At 47.8% G+C, this 15,579-nt stretch overlaps 1 protein-coding gene, 1 long non-coding RNA gene and 1 pseudogene across 2 annotated transcripts in view; 1 reads left to right on the top strand and 2 right to left on the bottom strand.

The window, feature by feature from the left end:
- Positions 1–753: 753 nt before the first annotated feature.
- LOC149452138 (uncharacterized) lies at positions 754–2,688 on the bottom strand (annotated as a pseudogene).
- Positions 2,689–4,056: 1,368 nt separating this feature from the next.
- On the bottom strand, positions 4,057–5,299 carry LOC149452139 (uncharacterized). Its single transcript, XR_016314921.1, has 3 exons — positions 5,226–5,299; positions 4,267–4,403; positions 4,057–4,180 (listed from the first exon to the last, which is right to left on the bottom strand). It is a non-coding gene; the product is annotated as an uncharacterized LOC149452139 (long non-coding RNA).
- A 3,013-nt stretch (positions 5,300–8,312) lies between these two features.
- LOC149452140 (uncharacterized) overlaps positions 8,313–15,579 on the top strand; it is an 82,452-nt gene continuing 75,185 nt past the window's right edge. Inside the window, exon 1 of the mRNA XM_089689735.1 lies at positions 8,313–8,385. The gene's annotated coding sequence lies outside the window, so the exon portion shown is untranslated. The remainder of the gene's footprint in view (positions 8,386–15,579) is intronic.

The raw sequence follows: 15,579 nt of genomic DNA on the forward strand, positions 1-15,579 counted from the left end.
GGCTCCATAAACTCTATGCCTGCTAACCAACCTGACTTTGATGATCCCCTGACCAGGGGCAGACTGACAACTCATGGGGCCCCCTGACAATAGGGGATCATGGGGCCCCTTTGTCCTTGCCCAAACTCAAAAAAGCCTATCAAAAAAGTACCAGGGGCATCTCATGGGGCCCCCTACTGACCCCGGGCAGTGCCCAAGTTTACAAATGGTCAGTCCACCCCTGCCCCTGACCATTGCTCAGCATGCTGGTCCTTTGTTGGATGCCCAACATGCCTTTAAGGGATTATTTGCCCCTTTTCAGATGGAGGTTAATGTCAGGAACGTCTAGCGCCCCCAATCCATCACAACTGGTGGTCTCATTACAGCATCCTGGTTTTAGCTATGATGCAGCAAGTCTCTGGGTGGAGAATAAATCTGATTTAAGCCAGCCAAACCTGCAGTCTCATGTTAGTGATAGTGTGTGTAATACACGTTTAAGCTCTCTGTCTGTCTGTCCTGCTCTGCTGTTTGGATTCCTCTGTTTATGACCTTGGATCAGATATCAACTACTCTCTCAACTCTGCCTGTCTTTTGACCAGGGATTGGACCCTGATTACTCCGAATATTGCCTGCCTTGTCAATCAAATGTTGCCAAACACAACAGCACTCAAATCTTGGTGCTTCACAATTCCACACGGTATCTGTCACTTGATGAGGTGCAGCCCTCCACAGATGGAGGAATCTAGGAACTGTCAAAGACAACACACAAGAGGGTGCATTACCATAATACCAAATTTATTAAAAGATCACAAATGGAATCTCACAAGCCGACCATAAAAACAGACAGAGCCAGATCTTCAGTCCCAGACAATGGGGTCCAGTCCCAAATACTGCACGGTTGGGAAATCTGATGCATTTCAGGAGATGAACTCGCCTTGTACCTGGCCTGTCATTGAACCATTCTGCCTGTCAGCCAACCACAAGCACCTGTTGCTGTGCTCAGTTTGCACCTGCCCTGGTGTGGTAGCCAGGCACTATAGCATTGTGTATGAGTCCTGGGGGCACCGAGTACCAGTAGGCCTGACTGCCTTATGGGAAAGGGGCTGCTACAGGTAAGGACCACAGAAGCCAGATATAGTGTCTGACCACCAGTGTTAGAGGTAAGTGTGACAAGACCTCCAAGTGTTTGTGAAATTTCCCACCACAAAATGTACTCAGCCAATCACAGGGCAGGACTCCATTTTTATTCTTCTCCTGCTATCAATGGCCAACCCGGTCACACACTTCATCCATGTCTTTGGGGGCCTCTCATCTCCTTATCAACTGTTTCTTCCATGATGAAGATCAGCCATGGAGTATATCTGAGGTGTATATCAGGGTGTGCTTCTTCCCCACATGAGAGCTGGGATGTCCAGCAACATTCATCTAGAAGACATTTCCCGCACTCAAGGCACTAATACACCTCCAGGGTTGTGTGGACCCCTGATGTACAGGAAGACAGGACTTCAGTGAGGAACATTTCCCTCACTCAGGACAGGAAAGTGGCTTTCCCCCAGTGTGAGATCTCAAATGTTTGTGAAGATGGGACATTCGTGAAAAAACATTTCCCACACTCAGGATAGGAATACGGCTTTTCACCTGTGTGGGTATAAAGAATGGACTTTCTTGAAAAAAAAATGCCTGCACTCAGAAAAGGAAAGTGGCTTGTCCCCTGTGTGAGATCTCTGATGTCTGTCAAGACAGGACATCGGTGAAAAACATTTCCCAAACTCAGAAAAGGAAAACGTCCTTTCCCTCCCTGTATGAGAGCTAAGATGTATGACAAGTTCTGATTTTTCAACAAAACATTTCCAGCACTCAGAACAGTATTATGGCTTTTCACCCGTGTGCAATCTCTGATGTCTGTAAAGATTGGACTTGTCTGAAAAACATTTCCCGCACTCAGGACAGGTATATGGCTTTTCCCCCGTGTGAGATCTCTGATGTGTGACAAGTTTTGCCTTTTCTACAAAACATTTCCCACACTCAGGACAGGTATATGGCTTCTCACCTGTGTGCAATCTTTGATGTCTGTGATAAAAAGATTTGTCTGAAAAACATTTCCCACACTCAGAACAGGAGTATGGTTTTTCCCCTGTATGAAGCCTTTGATGTGTAACAAGATGTGATTTTTGTATAAAACATTTCCCGCACTCAGGACAGGAATATGACTTCTCTCCTTTGTGAGATTCTTTATGCCTAATAACATTGAACATAGAATGGAAACACTTCCCACACTCAGTACAGATATATGGCTTCTCACCTGTGTGAAGCCTCATATGCTTTTGAAGATTAGACTTTTGTGAAAAACATTTCCCGCACTCAGGACAGGAATACGGCTTCTCCCCCGTGTGAGACCTTTTATGCTCATTAAGATGGAATTTTGAAGGGAAACCCTTCCCGCACTCAGGACAGGAGAACCTCTTGTCTGTTGGAAGGCCGGCCCGGTCCCACACAGTCTGAGGATACGAGGAATCCGATGGTCCATCTACACTGTGTGGTGCTGGATGGACATTGGAGGGAGCCGGGTTTTCTCCTGGACTATACTGTGTGATGTCCTCATCTTCTACTTTCCAGTCTGGAGACAAAGTGAGACAATCCTCGGAGGTTTTCCTCATCTCCCAGCCATGGACTAAAATACAAAGACAAAGAGGATTACTAGACAGGAGCATAGAGTATATAGTGCAGGGGTCAGGAGTATGTAATATACAACATAGAGAATAAAGTTCAGGGGTCAGGAGTATGTAATGTACAATAAAATCATATAATAAGGGGTCAGGACTCATAATATTGTATTCAGTAATCAGTGGAAGCTTAAATGTTTACTGTAGACAAGTTGCAGAGATCCCACACCGCTGCCTCCCATCTCCTGAGACTGCACTCAGTGACTTGGGTCTGAGACACTACAGACATATCCCTCCACCCGGCACAGCCAGCAGACTACAGAGCAAGGAACCCTGGGAGGATTGCTCTATCGGAGATTTTACCTGGGCATGAGGAAGAGGACTCACAGAACAGGTCCCAGATAACTCAAAACCTATGGTGAAATGAACATTTTGCTGCCAACTGAACCCCAGAACCTCCATAAATCCAGTCTAGATACATAAATTGTGTCTGCAGCACAGAGAAGGAAGATTATCCGAGAGAAATCCAGGAATACAGGACGGGGAACACAGCTCAGGAAAGTGACCAGGGGATTACAGGCTGATATCACCCAGTCCCCGCCCTACTCTGGACCAATCAGTGAGCAGTATGGGTGGAGGAATGGATTTAGTGTTCATGACCCACCTGTGCTGATCTCTGTAGGAGTGTCCTCCTCTATAAATGTCCCCGTTATTCCATCCTCCTCCATAGACTGCTGATCATCCCTCACATACGCCTCTTCTTCTTCTGCTTTCACCTCAACTTTTATATCGATTGGATCTCCACTCTAAATCAAGGAAATGACAGAAAATATCATCTGTAAAATATAAGGTCACATAAAATATCCACACATTGTCTCTACAAGTCCATGTTCTAGATGCTCCATCCCACCAACCTTGTAATAGTGAGGGATGGTGTGACCTTCCTGTGTGGAATCCCGGGAATACAGAGGACGGGGACATCTCTCTGGTGGGTTCCTGGTATTAGGTGGCTCCATCATCTCCTTGTGTCCTTCTGAAAACTCCTCCATCACTCCATACTCCTCATCCTCCTCTTTATACTCTTCTTTAACATCAATATTATCATCCCCGAGGATTCCACTCTGAAAGATATAATAAAACATTCATTGTAACAAACATGCTGTGTATAAATCACAACTACCAATAATTGTCATCATCTACCTGATGATGGTGAGGGATGGTGTGACCTTCCTGTGTGGAATCCCGGGAATACAGAGGACGGGGACATCTCTCTGGTGGGTTCCCATGACTGGATCCATCTGTAGGAAACACACACACTGACTGAATCCATTGTTTCTATGTGTTTATCAGATGATGGGGGATCTAGGTGGATCCTCCGTACTGCTCTCTCCTTTACAATAAAGTCTCCTCTTACCCGGTGATGTGAGGGGCGGCTGATTGTCCATCATGACGTCCTTGTAGAGATCCTTGTGTCCTTCTAAATACTCCCACTCCTCCATGGAGAAAGAGACAGTGACACCCTGACACCTTATAGGAACCTGACACACACAATGATACAGTCACCATCCAGACACATCCCTTGTCTGTTACTGGAGAATGTCCCAGAATTCCCGGCACCGCTCACCTCTCCTGTCAGCAGCTCAGTGATCTCTCTGGTGACTTCTAGAATCTTCTTCTTCTTTCTCTCTTCTATCAGGGAGGGAGGTGGAGGCAATGTGATGTCATATGATCTCCAGACTTCACAGGAGGAAAACTCTACATCTGAACACAAATAGTCACATCAAATGATATTCCCAGAATCCTCCTCACCTCTCCATTCAGGTCTCCATTTTATTAAAGCCCCACTTCAGGCTGAGGTATAATTCCCCCCACAGGACCCCCACACTACGCAGGGTATAAGGAATTCTGACGTCATAACACAACACAGGATCTAAAGTTCTGATTTGCTTATGAGGATGCCAAGGGTCCCCCACATCCTAACACCATAGAATAAAAAGTAAGGAGCCAAATGGAGGGACATTGGGAGGAGGAGCTGTGAGGTTAGTGTGATGTCATAGGATTCTCCATCCCCCACAACTAATAAAAGTGGTATAATCCATTAGTATAGACTGATGAGGTGAGAAGGTGACACCTCTCCACAATGAGGAGAATGTTCCGGCCCCGGAAGTGGGGGAATGTTCTGCCCCTGAAGGGGTTAATCTGGGTTCCCACACTATATATGTGTGTATCATCTGCTGGTGATAAAAGACGTCACAGTGACTATGGAGGACGGACATGACTATTGAGGAAGAGGACGGACATGACTATGGAGGAAGAGGACAGACATGACTATGGAGGAAGAGGACAGACATGACTATGGAGGAAGAGGACAGACATGACTATGGAGGAAGAGGACGGACATGATGGGGGGGTTACTGGGTGTAAATAGGAAATCTCCTAGATTGTAAGCTCCAAGGATCAGGGCCCTCCTATGCCTCTTGTATTGATCTGTATTGTTGCTGTATTGTCTCCCGTTATATTGTACAGTGCTGAGCAAACTGTTGGCACCATAAATCCTGTATAATAATAATAACATCTTATTACCTCCTTTTCTGCCACTTCCACCAACGTCTCCTCTCTGCTTCCTCCTGCCTCACATCTTACCCAGAACTTCCTGTGTGTACATTACATCACTTCCTTTCTGTACGTAACTTCACTTCCTGTCTGTACCTGACATCACTTCCTGTCTTCTATAGAGACTTCCTGTCTGGGTAGAAGTGAGATCCCCACCTTGTGGAACTCAGAGGAACTGCAGCCCCGAGAAGCGTCTGGTAGTGTGACCCCGGCCTTGTGCTGGGTGTGTATGGACTGTAGATCCTTATAGAGGGGTCACCTCCACTCCCACCAAGGGGGACAGAGATATATGACTGCCTAGTCCAGCCTTTCTCAGTCAGGGTTCCTCCAAAGGGTTCTCGGGGTTCCTTCAGCAATGAACAATTCCTGTGTGAATCTGTCAGATTACAAGTCCCCATTATCTGGGTAAGGGGGTGTCAATCATCGCACGTCGCTGACATTTATAAATCTAGAGCAGAGTATGAAATGTTCTGCAGACGACATTTCCCTCCCGGATTCCTTCCCCCAGACCCCACAGTACATAGCGCCCCCTCCTGTATTGTGGGGGGACTCTGGAAATGAAGTTTTATCGGCAGCTCAATGTGTGTCATTATCGGTCACTCTGCTGTCACCCCATCCGGTGTTCTCCCAGGTTTGTGTTAGTAAAAGAACATCATGTGACCGTGTATTCCTGGAACTCGTCACACTCAGCCGATGCGGGGCCGCTGCATTTTTTAAAGTCCTGCTTGTTGCATTCTTGCTGCAGGTTTGGTGTGGTAAGAAAACGCTCTAAGAGCGCCCCTCCCCATTGAAATCAATGGAAAACATGGCAAAACGCATCAACAATTCCCCACAGTGAGGGTTCGGTGCGGATTTTGAGTCATATGATCTTTAAGAAGTGCAATGCAAACACGGTAAAAACATGGCAGAAATGCAGCAAAAAGTCATACGTGTCCCGCGGATCAGTGTGGGAGGAGCCTTCATGTCACTTTTGTTGCAGCACATTCTACAGTGACAATGGAAACAATTCATAACCCCTCCCCCACCTCAACAAAACGCATCCCAGACTCCTACACACTGCAAAACCAGCTCTGGCAGTGAGAGGGTTAATGTGGGCTAGATGGGATCACTCTGCTGGGGTGACATTAGAGCTCCCCCTAGCTGCAGCCTGGTAATAACATTGCTGGGAGGTCTATTCATTTCTCTGCTCCATACTTCCCGTCTTTATATCTGAATTCCATCTTTATATGAGCAGAAAATGAATGGAATAATAAATCTAATCATAATCCCGCCCCCACAGAGTACTGCTCACAAAGTCCTGCCCCCACGGAGTACTGCTCACCAAGTCCTGCCCCCACAGAGTCTTGTTCTCCCAAGTTCCACACCCACAGAGTACTGAGACAAAGAAAGGGAAATGGGAGCTAATAGGATGCAAGGGATCTGCTGAGACATAGAGAGGGAAATGGGAGCTAATAGGCTGCAGGAGATCAGAGATGAAATCTGTATGAAATGGATGGATTTGCAGACACTTCCAGAAGATGATGTCATTATGAGTGGATTGATATATTATTATTATTATTATTATTATTATTATTATACAGTATTTATATAGCGCCAAAGGGTATGCTCAGAGCTGTACATTACAAAGGGGGACAGAGCATGAGACAAGACAGTAACAATACAATACATGAGGGGTTCGAGGTCCCTGCTCTTTGGAGCTTACAATCTAGGAGGGAGGGGAAGTGGTACAGGAGGAAGTGGCTGTGGGGAATAAAGTGGTGGGAGGAGTGGAGGAGATCAGTTGTTATGTGAGGTCAGGTGTTAGGTGAGGGTGGGGTAGGCTTCCCTGAAGAGGTGGATCTTCAAGGTGCGCCTGAAGGTGAGGAGGGTAGGTGACAGTCTGATGGATTGGGGTAGGGAATTCCAAAAGATGGGGGAAGCCCTAGAGAAGTCCTGCAGTTGGGTATGGGAGGAGGAGACCAGGGAGGTAGAGAGTAGGAGGTCCTGTGAGGAGCGGAGGGCACGGATAGGGTAGTATTTGGGTATCAGGTCAGTTATGTAGTTTGGGGCGGCGTTGTGAATGGCTTTGTAGGTCAGAGTTAGCAGTTTGAATTTGATGCGTTGGGCAATCAGGAGCCAGTGAAGGGATTGGCAGAGGGGGTGGAGGATGTGGAGTGGTTGGTGAGGTGGATGAGTCTGGCCGCTGAGTTCAGGATAGACTGGAGTGGGGATAGCGCTCATTTGGGTAGGCCGGTGAGGAGGGAGTTGCAGTAGTCCAGGCGTGAGATGATGAGGGAGTTGCAGTAGTCCAGGCGTGAGATGATGAGGGAGTGTACGAGTTGTTTGGTGGTGTCTGGGGTGAGGAATGTGCGTATCTTGGAGATGTTGCGGAGGTGGAGCCTGCATGATCTAGATAGCAGTTGGATGTGGGGTAGGAAGGAGAGGTGGGAGTCCAGGGTGACACCCAGGACTTTGGCCTGTGGGGTGGGAGTGATGGTGGCGTTGTTAGTAGTGATGGATAGGATGGGGGGGGGAAACTAGGAGCTCGGTTTTGGACAGGTTAAGTTTGAGGAAATGGAGCGACATCCAGTCTGATATGTCCCATAATCCCCATTCCTGTATAATATGTACCTTACAGGGATGTATATGTTTCTATTTTAGGATGTATTTTTGCATTGTCCCCCCCAGAAGGATCAGGTTTGGCGGGATCGCTCTCATTAGCTATACATTTGTATTTTGTGTTCTGTGTTTGTAAGACTTTTCTATATGTAATAAGAGATGTTTGTTGAACAGTTGGTTACATAAGAGTTACATTTATTTCTTCTTCCTTTATTCAGTAATGTTTCATCTCCCGTAGTATCCCTGTAAGGTACATATTATACAGGAAGGGGGATTATGGGATGGATCTCGGGGCTGCAGTTCCTCTGAACTCCACAAGGTGGGGATCTCACCTATACTCACACAGGAAGTCTCTATGGAATGCAGACAGGAAGTGATGTCAGGGACAGACAGGAAGTGATGTCAGGGACAGACAGGAAGTGATGTCAGGGACAGACAGGAAGTGATGTCAGATGCAGACAGGAAGTTCCAGATGAGAGGTGAGGCGGGAAGAATTATAGAGGAGACGTGGCTGGAAGTGGCAGCAGAGGAGGTAATAAGATGTTATTTCCTATTTACAACAAATGTATATAAATCTGAGGCTCTTTTAGGAATGTCCAGGGCTGTAAAAAGTTAAAGGCACTTTATAGCAACTTAAATGTGTAATATGTGTAACATTGTTCTGTTTATCTCCTCCTCCCCTCCCCCGCCTGTCTCCAGCACCCCACCCGGGGACTAGCAGGGAGGGGAGAGACCTTGCAGTGTAATGAGAACCGATTGGCTGCTCCTCAGGAAAGGGGAGTGTCCAGCTTATCCTTTCTCCTGTTCAATCCCAGAGCCGTTTTGGCATTTTTTGCACGTTTAAAACATCATTTTAGCCTGAAGATGACACAAAACCCCCAAATTATCAATTTTCTGAAAGTAGAGACTTTAGAGAATAAAATAGCGGCAGTTCTAATTTTTATGTCACAAAATATCACAAAGATCTAGGAAATTTCAGTAAAAAATTATTATTATTATTACATGGAGTTTATATAGCGCCAAAGGGTTTGCTCAGCGCTGTACAATAGAGGGGGGGCAATACATGAAACATTACAGCAAATACAAACAACGTACGAGGGGTACGAGGGCCCTACTTTTTAGAGCTTACAATCTAGGAGGGAGGGGGTAGTTGTACAGGAGGAAGTGGCTGTGGGGGATGGAGTGGTAGGAGGAATGAAGGAGAACGGCTGTTAGGTGAGGGTGGGGTAGGCTTCCCTGAAGAGATGGGTTTTCAGGGAGCGCCTGAAGGTGACAGTCTGATGGATTGGGGTAGTGAGTTCCAGAGGATGGGGGAGGACCTGGAGAAGTCTTGCAGTTGTGCGTGGGAGGAGGAGACCAGGGAGCAAGATAGAAGGAGGTCCTGTGAGGAGTGAAGGGTACGGGTAGGGCGGTACTTGGGAATAAGGTTGGTGAGGTAGTTAGGGGCAGTGTTATGAATGGCTTTGTAGGTCAGAGTGAGTAGTTTGAATTTGATGCGTTGGGCAATGGGGAGCCAGTGGAGGGAGAGGCAGAGGGGGGTGGAGCCAGTGGAGGGATAGGCAGAGGGGGGTGGCAGAGGTGGAGCGGGTGGTGAGGTGGATGAGTCTGGCAGCTGAGTTCAGGATGGTCTGAAGCGGGGACAGCCTGCACTGGGGTAGGCCGGTGAGGAGGGAGTTGCAGTAGTCCAGACGTGAGACAATCAGGGAGTGTACGAGTAGTTTAGTGGTGTCTGGGGTGAGGAAGGTATGTATCTTGGCGATGTTGCGGAGGTGAAGCCTGCATGTGTTTGTAAGTGATTTGACATGAGGTTGGAAGGAGAGGTTTGAGTCCAGAATGACGCCAAGGACTTTGGCTTGCGGGGCGGGATTGATGGTGGTGTTGTTGGTGATGATGGATAGGATGGGGGGGGTGAGGGCAGGGGGAAAGACGAGGAGCTCGGTTTTGGAGAGGTTAATCTTGAGGAAATGGAGCGACATCCAGTCTGAGATGTCGTTTAGGAGGTGAGTGATGCTGGCGGAGAATGTGGGGGTGAGGTGAGGGGTGGAGAGGTAAATTTGAGTGTCATCAGCGTAGAGGTGATAGTTGAAGCCGTGGGAGTGTATGAGTTTGCCGCGGGAGGAGGTGTAGATGGAGAAGAGAAGGGGTCCAAGGACAGAGCCTTGGGGGACCCCAACAGAGAGGGGGAGGGAGGGGGAGGTGGCACCGTTGTAGGAAATGCTGAAGGAGCGTTAGGATAGGTAAGAGGAGAACCAGGAGAGAGCGGTGTCTCTGATGCCAAGGGAGAGTAGTTTATTAAGGAGGAGGGGGTGGTCAACTGTGTCGAAGGCCGCAGAGAGGTCCAGGAGAAGGAGGACTGAGTAGTTGGCTTTGGCGGTTAGTAGGTCGTTAGTGATTTTGAGGAGGGCGGTTTCGGTGGAGTGTAGGGGGTGGAAGCCGGACTGTAGGGGATCAAGGAGGTTGTTGTCAGTTAGGTGGGCGCTTAAGCGGTCGTAGACTAGGCGCTCGAGCTTGGAAGTGAGTGGCAGCAGGGAGATGGGTCTGAGGTTGTTTGGGTCAGTGGGGTCCAGGGAGGGCTTTTTGAGTATGGGGGTGATGTGTGCATGCTTTAGGGGGGAGGGTAATGTGCCAGTAGTGAGGGAGAGATTGAAGATGTGGGTGAGGGAGCGGATGAGGGAAGAGGGGGGTGACTGGAGGAGTTGAGAAGGGATAGGGTCCAGGGGGCAGGTAGTGAGGTGGGCTTCTGAGAAGACCCTGGTGACTTCCTCAGTGGTAGCAGGGCTGAAGGAGTACAGTGCTGGGGGGGTTACAGTAAGTGGGGCCTTGGGTGTGGTGGGGGGCAGTGCGGTTGCGAGGTCAAGGGAGGGGAGAGAAGAGGGGGTGATAGGGGGGAGGCTAGGTGGGGAGGTAGATTGCGAGTTGACTATGTCCTTACGGATTGCTTCAGTCTTGTGAAAATGAGTGGCAATCTCGTGGGTGGTGAGTGAGGTACTGAGTGGAGGGGGGGGGGAAGCAGGGAGTTGAAGGTGGAGAAGAGTCAGCGAGGGCAGGTGGAGAGGGTGTTGATCAGGTTTACAAAGTAGGCCTGCTTGGCGGCGTGGAGGGAGGTTGTGTAAGTGAGGAAGGCAGATTTGTAGAGGGAGAACGCACGAGGGGACCTGGTTTTGCGCCATAGTCTCTCCAGCGTGCGACTGCGACATTTAGTGCTGTCGTTCTGCCATGGTTGAAGCAGTCTAGGTTTGATGTTGCGTGTGGTGAGGGGTGCCAGAGAGTCTAGGGCAGCTGACAGAGAGTCGTTGTACATGGTGGTGGCTAGGTCAGGACATGACAGTGGAAAGATGCTGCCGTGTAGGCGGTTGGCAGCCGAGTGGAGGGGGGCCGGGTTCAGGTTGCGGAGGTTGCGGCTGGTGATGGTTTGGCGCTTTTGGGGGGGAGTTGGGGGAAGGGGAGACAGAGAACATGAGGAGGTGGTGGTCGAAGAGAGGGAAGGGGGTGTTAGTGAACTGGTTGAGGGTATAGAGGTGGGAGAAGACGAGGTCCAGGGTGTTCCCATCGATGTGGGTGGAGGATTGAGTGTATTGTGTGAGTGCGAAGGAGGATACACTTAAGTTAATTTCAGGGCACAAAAAAGCAATAAATGACCCATTTATTTGTAAAAATATAAAAGCCGAGGTTGCAGCGAGTAAATAGATATCCAACATGTCAAACCTTAAGTTGACATGTTGGATACCTTTTGCCATGCATATATGTGGGGGTGGGGGGTCTTAAAATTTTTCAAGGGGAGGAGTTATGTATTTGGGTGTAACTTTAATTCTTTACAATTAAAAAAAAAACATTTTTACTTAAGGGGACAAAGTCCTCTATGTGATGACATTTGATGAGAGGTTCTCTTTATTGAGACATCCAGGGTCTAAAAGACCCCCAATGTCTCCCCTGTACTCCATTGGATGTAATGTAGCGCACATCACACCGCATTACATTCTTTGCCGTCCTCGATGGTCGGGAAATCTGTCATAACGTCACTTCTGGGTCAGGACAAGAAGGGAGTGAACATCTCCTCCGTCCCCTCTACCCTCCGGAACCCACTGAACCGGGTCCACAAATGCGCAAGCAGAGCCAGGGAAGCATAGTAGGTACAGGAGAGGTTCTCACACACAGGGTGGCAGAGGCTGGCACCTGAAAGGAGAGCCCTGCAGCTTGCCCACAGCAGGGATAAAGATTAAAAACAATACTTGCCAGGTGGGGCTACAATACCTCTGGTGGGGCTCAGCCCCGCTGTTCTTCATGATTAAATCATGGACTAAATAAGGAAGTGCAGTACTTCTTTGGGAAGATGGCGATGAGCGATAGAGGGGGTGGGGACCCCCGTCCTATAATCCCCTCATCACTGTCCTTCCTATAAAAGACAGTTCTGGTTGTTTCCTCACTCTCTGACCTCTGGTGGGGCTCAGCCCCGCTGTTCTTCATGATTAAATCAGGAAGTAAATAAGGAAGTGCAGTACTTGTGTTGGGAAGATGGCGATGAGTAATAGAGGGGGTGGGGACCCTCGTCCTATAATCCCCTCATCACTGTCCCTCCTATAAAAGACAGTTCTGGTTGTTTCCTTCCTCTCTGACCTCTGGTGGGGCTCAGCCCCACTGTTCTTCATGACTAAATCATGGAGTAAATAAGGAAGTGCAGTACTTCTTGTGTTGGGAAGATGGCGATGAGTGATAGAGGGGGTGGGGACCCTCGTCCTATAATCCCCTCATCACTGTCCCTCCTATAAAAGACAGTTCTGGTTGTTTCTTCACTCTCTGACCTCTGGTGGGGCTCAGCCCCGCTGTTCTTCATGACTAAATCATGGAGTAAATAAGGAAGTGCTGTACTTCTTGTGTTGGGAAGATGTCGATGAGTGATAAAGGGGGTGGGGACCCTCGTCCTATAATCCCCTCATCACTGTCCCTCCTATAAAAGACAGTTCTGGTTGTTTCTTTCCTCTCTGACCTCTGGTGGGGCTCAGCCCCGCTGTTCTTCATGACTAAATCATGGAATAAATAAGGAAGTGCAGTACTTCTTGTGTTGGGCAGATGGCGATGAGTGATAGAGGGGGGTGGCAGCTCCCTCAGGCCTCTGCAAAGCCTTCTCCGTCCTCCGGCACAGTGAGTATCTGCTCTCCTATTCCCCACTCTGAGAGCCATGCAGAGGTTCCTGAACCCCCAGAACCATCGCTGAAAGAAATATTAACAGCAGTCCACACTCATGGCACATCGCTCACACAGCTTACTGTGGAATATAAAAGCATGAAAGAGGACATTTTATTTATCCGCCATGATATGCACAAGATGAGAGAGAGGGCGACCACCATTGAAGGCAGGGTGAGCACATTGGAGGATGAACTCCCTCCATTGTAACAAGATGTACATTCTAACACCATGAGAACATCTGAGCACCTGGCCAGATCAGAGGACATGGAGAATCACCTACGTAGGAGCAACCTTCACCTGGTAGGCTTGCCTGAGAAAGCTGAGGGAAAGAATCCTGTGGGATTTATTGAGACTTGGTTACTGAATACATTCGGCAAAGATGACCTAACACCTTTTTGCTCAGTGGAAAGATCCTATCGGGTCCCACCCCGTCCTCCTCCAACGGGGCCCCTGACAGACCTTGTCTACTGAAACTTTTACATTACAAGGATAGAGATGTCATCCTCCATCTTGCTAGACAACAACCTGCCATGGAAATACAAGGTGCAAAAATATCTATATTTCCAGATTTCTCAGCTGAAATCCAGCGTAAGTGAGCCAGATCTACTGATGTTAAATGCCGCCTACGTGTGATCCAAGTGTCTTACTCCATGATTTATCCTGCAAAGCTACGAGTCATAACAGATGGCTCCGTACAATTCTATGACTCCCCTGCAGCAGCAGCTACCTGGCTGGATAGGAATGAAAGGCGCTTATGTCCAGCTCCAGTATGACTTATCCATTGCCCGGCGTTCACAACTCAAATTTCTGCTTGTCTCTCCCTTAGTATGAAAGCGGAGTTCAGGGATGAGTAGATTGCCTGTTTTGCTTTAGTAACAGATGACTCTCATGGCTACACCCTTTGGAATGTCACATATAGTCCCTTTGCTTTCCCCTTCTGTTATCCTGCGGGGCGTTTTTGAGTTGACTCAGGTTTGCCCATGTTTTGGCCTAAGTTGGTATTTTTTCTATTTTTTTCACTTGCTATGCTGTCTCTGGACCGGAAAACATCCTACACCAATTATCGCCTACTGGAGTGTGAGAGGAGATCCATCGTCTCTGGGTGTTCCCTATAATTGTATATATCGTGCTGACGATATCCCACCAAACACTTCCTTGGGACACGGAACACTACCCCGGAGGAATCACACTCCTAGTCTTCATAACCTCCTTCATAACTATGAGTAATCAAAAGGATATTGTCCTTTCTTGGAATGTCCATGGCCTGCATGACCCAAAGAAGAGAACGGCTGTCTTCACATTCCTCAGCCATCAAAACCCTTCCATTGTATGCCTTCAGGAGACACACATGACTTTGGATACTCTTCACCTTTTGAAACGCTCTGAGTTCCCCCTTCAGTTCCACTCTCAATACTCTAGGGGCATGAGTATAAAGGTTGTCAGAGGAGTACCTTTCATGGTTATCTCATCCAAAATAGATCCGTTGGGTCGTTATATATTTCTGTTATACAATTGGGACTCTCATTTATGTGTTCTTGCAAATATGTATGTACCTCCACCATTTCATATGGAGACGGTGAGATGTCTGTTTCAATTTATAGCCACCCATCCACAAACACCATTATTGGTAATGGGGGACATTAACACAGTTTTGGATACTTCCTTAGATCTCTTAAAAAAAATTCTCCCCACTTGGCCCTAGACAAATCACTCCTTTTGTCCACCACATGAAGGAAATTGGACTCCGGGACTTATGGCGATCCCTCCACCCACTAGATGCTCAATTTTCATGTCACTCAAGCTCCCACTCCTCTCTATCCCGTATAGATTTGGCATTGGGTTCCGATCTGATTCTACCATATACACCTCAGGTGACCTCTTTAGCCAGGAGCCTATCTGATCATTCCCCAATGCATGTATTCTTGTCCCTGAAAAGGTCCTCTACATTTACATTGGGGAAGCTCAATCCATTCTGGATAACTCTCTTCACTGACTTAATGCATAAACAATTACAAGGCTTTCTACTTGGATACAGACACTCAACATCTCCTATGATTGTTTGGGATGCTTTGAAAGCATATATTAGAGGCACGTATATCAAAGACATTTCCAGAATGAAGACTAACTCCAGACAATGGGAGGTTGAGGCCGGCCAATCTGTAACTAAGGCAGAACAAGCCTATCTTAGCAATACCAACCCTGATACAGAGAGGAGGTACTTGCGGCACAACAGTTTCTGCGCACTGTCCAACTTCGGCATGCTGAAAATAAACATTTTTTCTTCTCAAACCTTGAGGAGGGGGAAAAGACGGGTCATATTCTCACAATCATTGCAAAAGCTCAGTAACCATCTTCTCATATCTCTTCTTCAAAACTGCCCTCGACTCAATTGGTCACATATACCCCCTCCATCTTACAAGGCTTTAGATCTTTTCATGAAACGCTCTACTCTCCCAAAGTGTCTTCAGATGACTCTACCATGCGGGAGTTTTTAACACTTCCTCAACTTACTTTTCAACAAAGGCAAAAGCTTAATGCACCA

The sequence above is a fragment of the Staurois parvus genome, unplaced genomic scaffold (genome assembly GCF_062004578.1).
Source record: "Staurois parvus isolate SC_StPar_1 unplaced genomic scaffold, SC_StPar_1.0 ptg000494l, whole genome shotgun sequence".
Lineage (NCBI taxonomy): Eukaryota > Metazoa > Chordata > Amphibia > Anura > Ranidae > Staurois > Staurois parvus.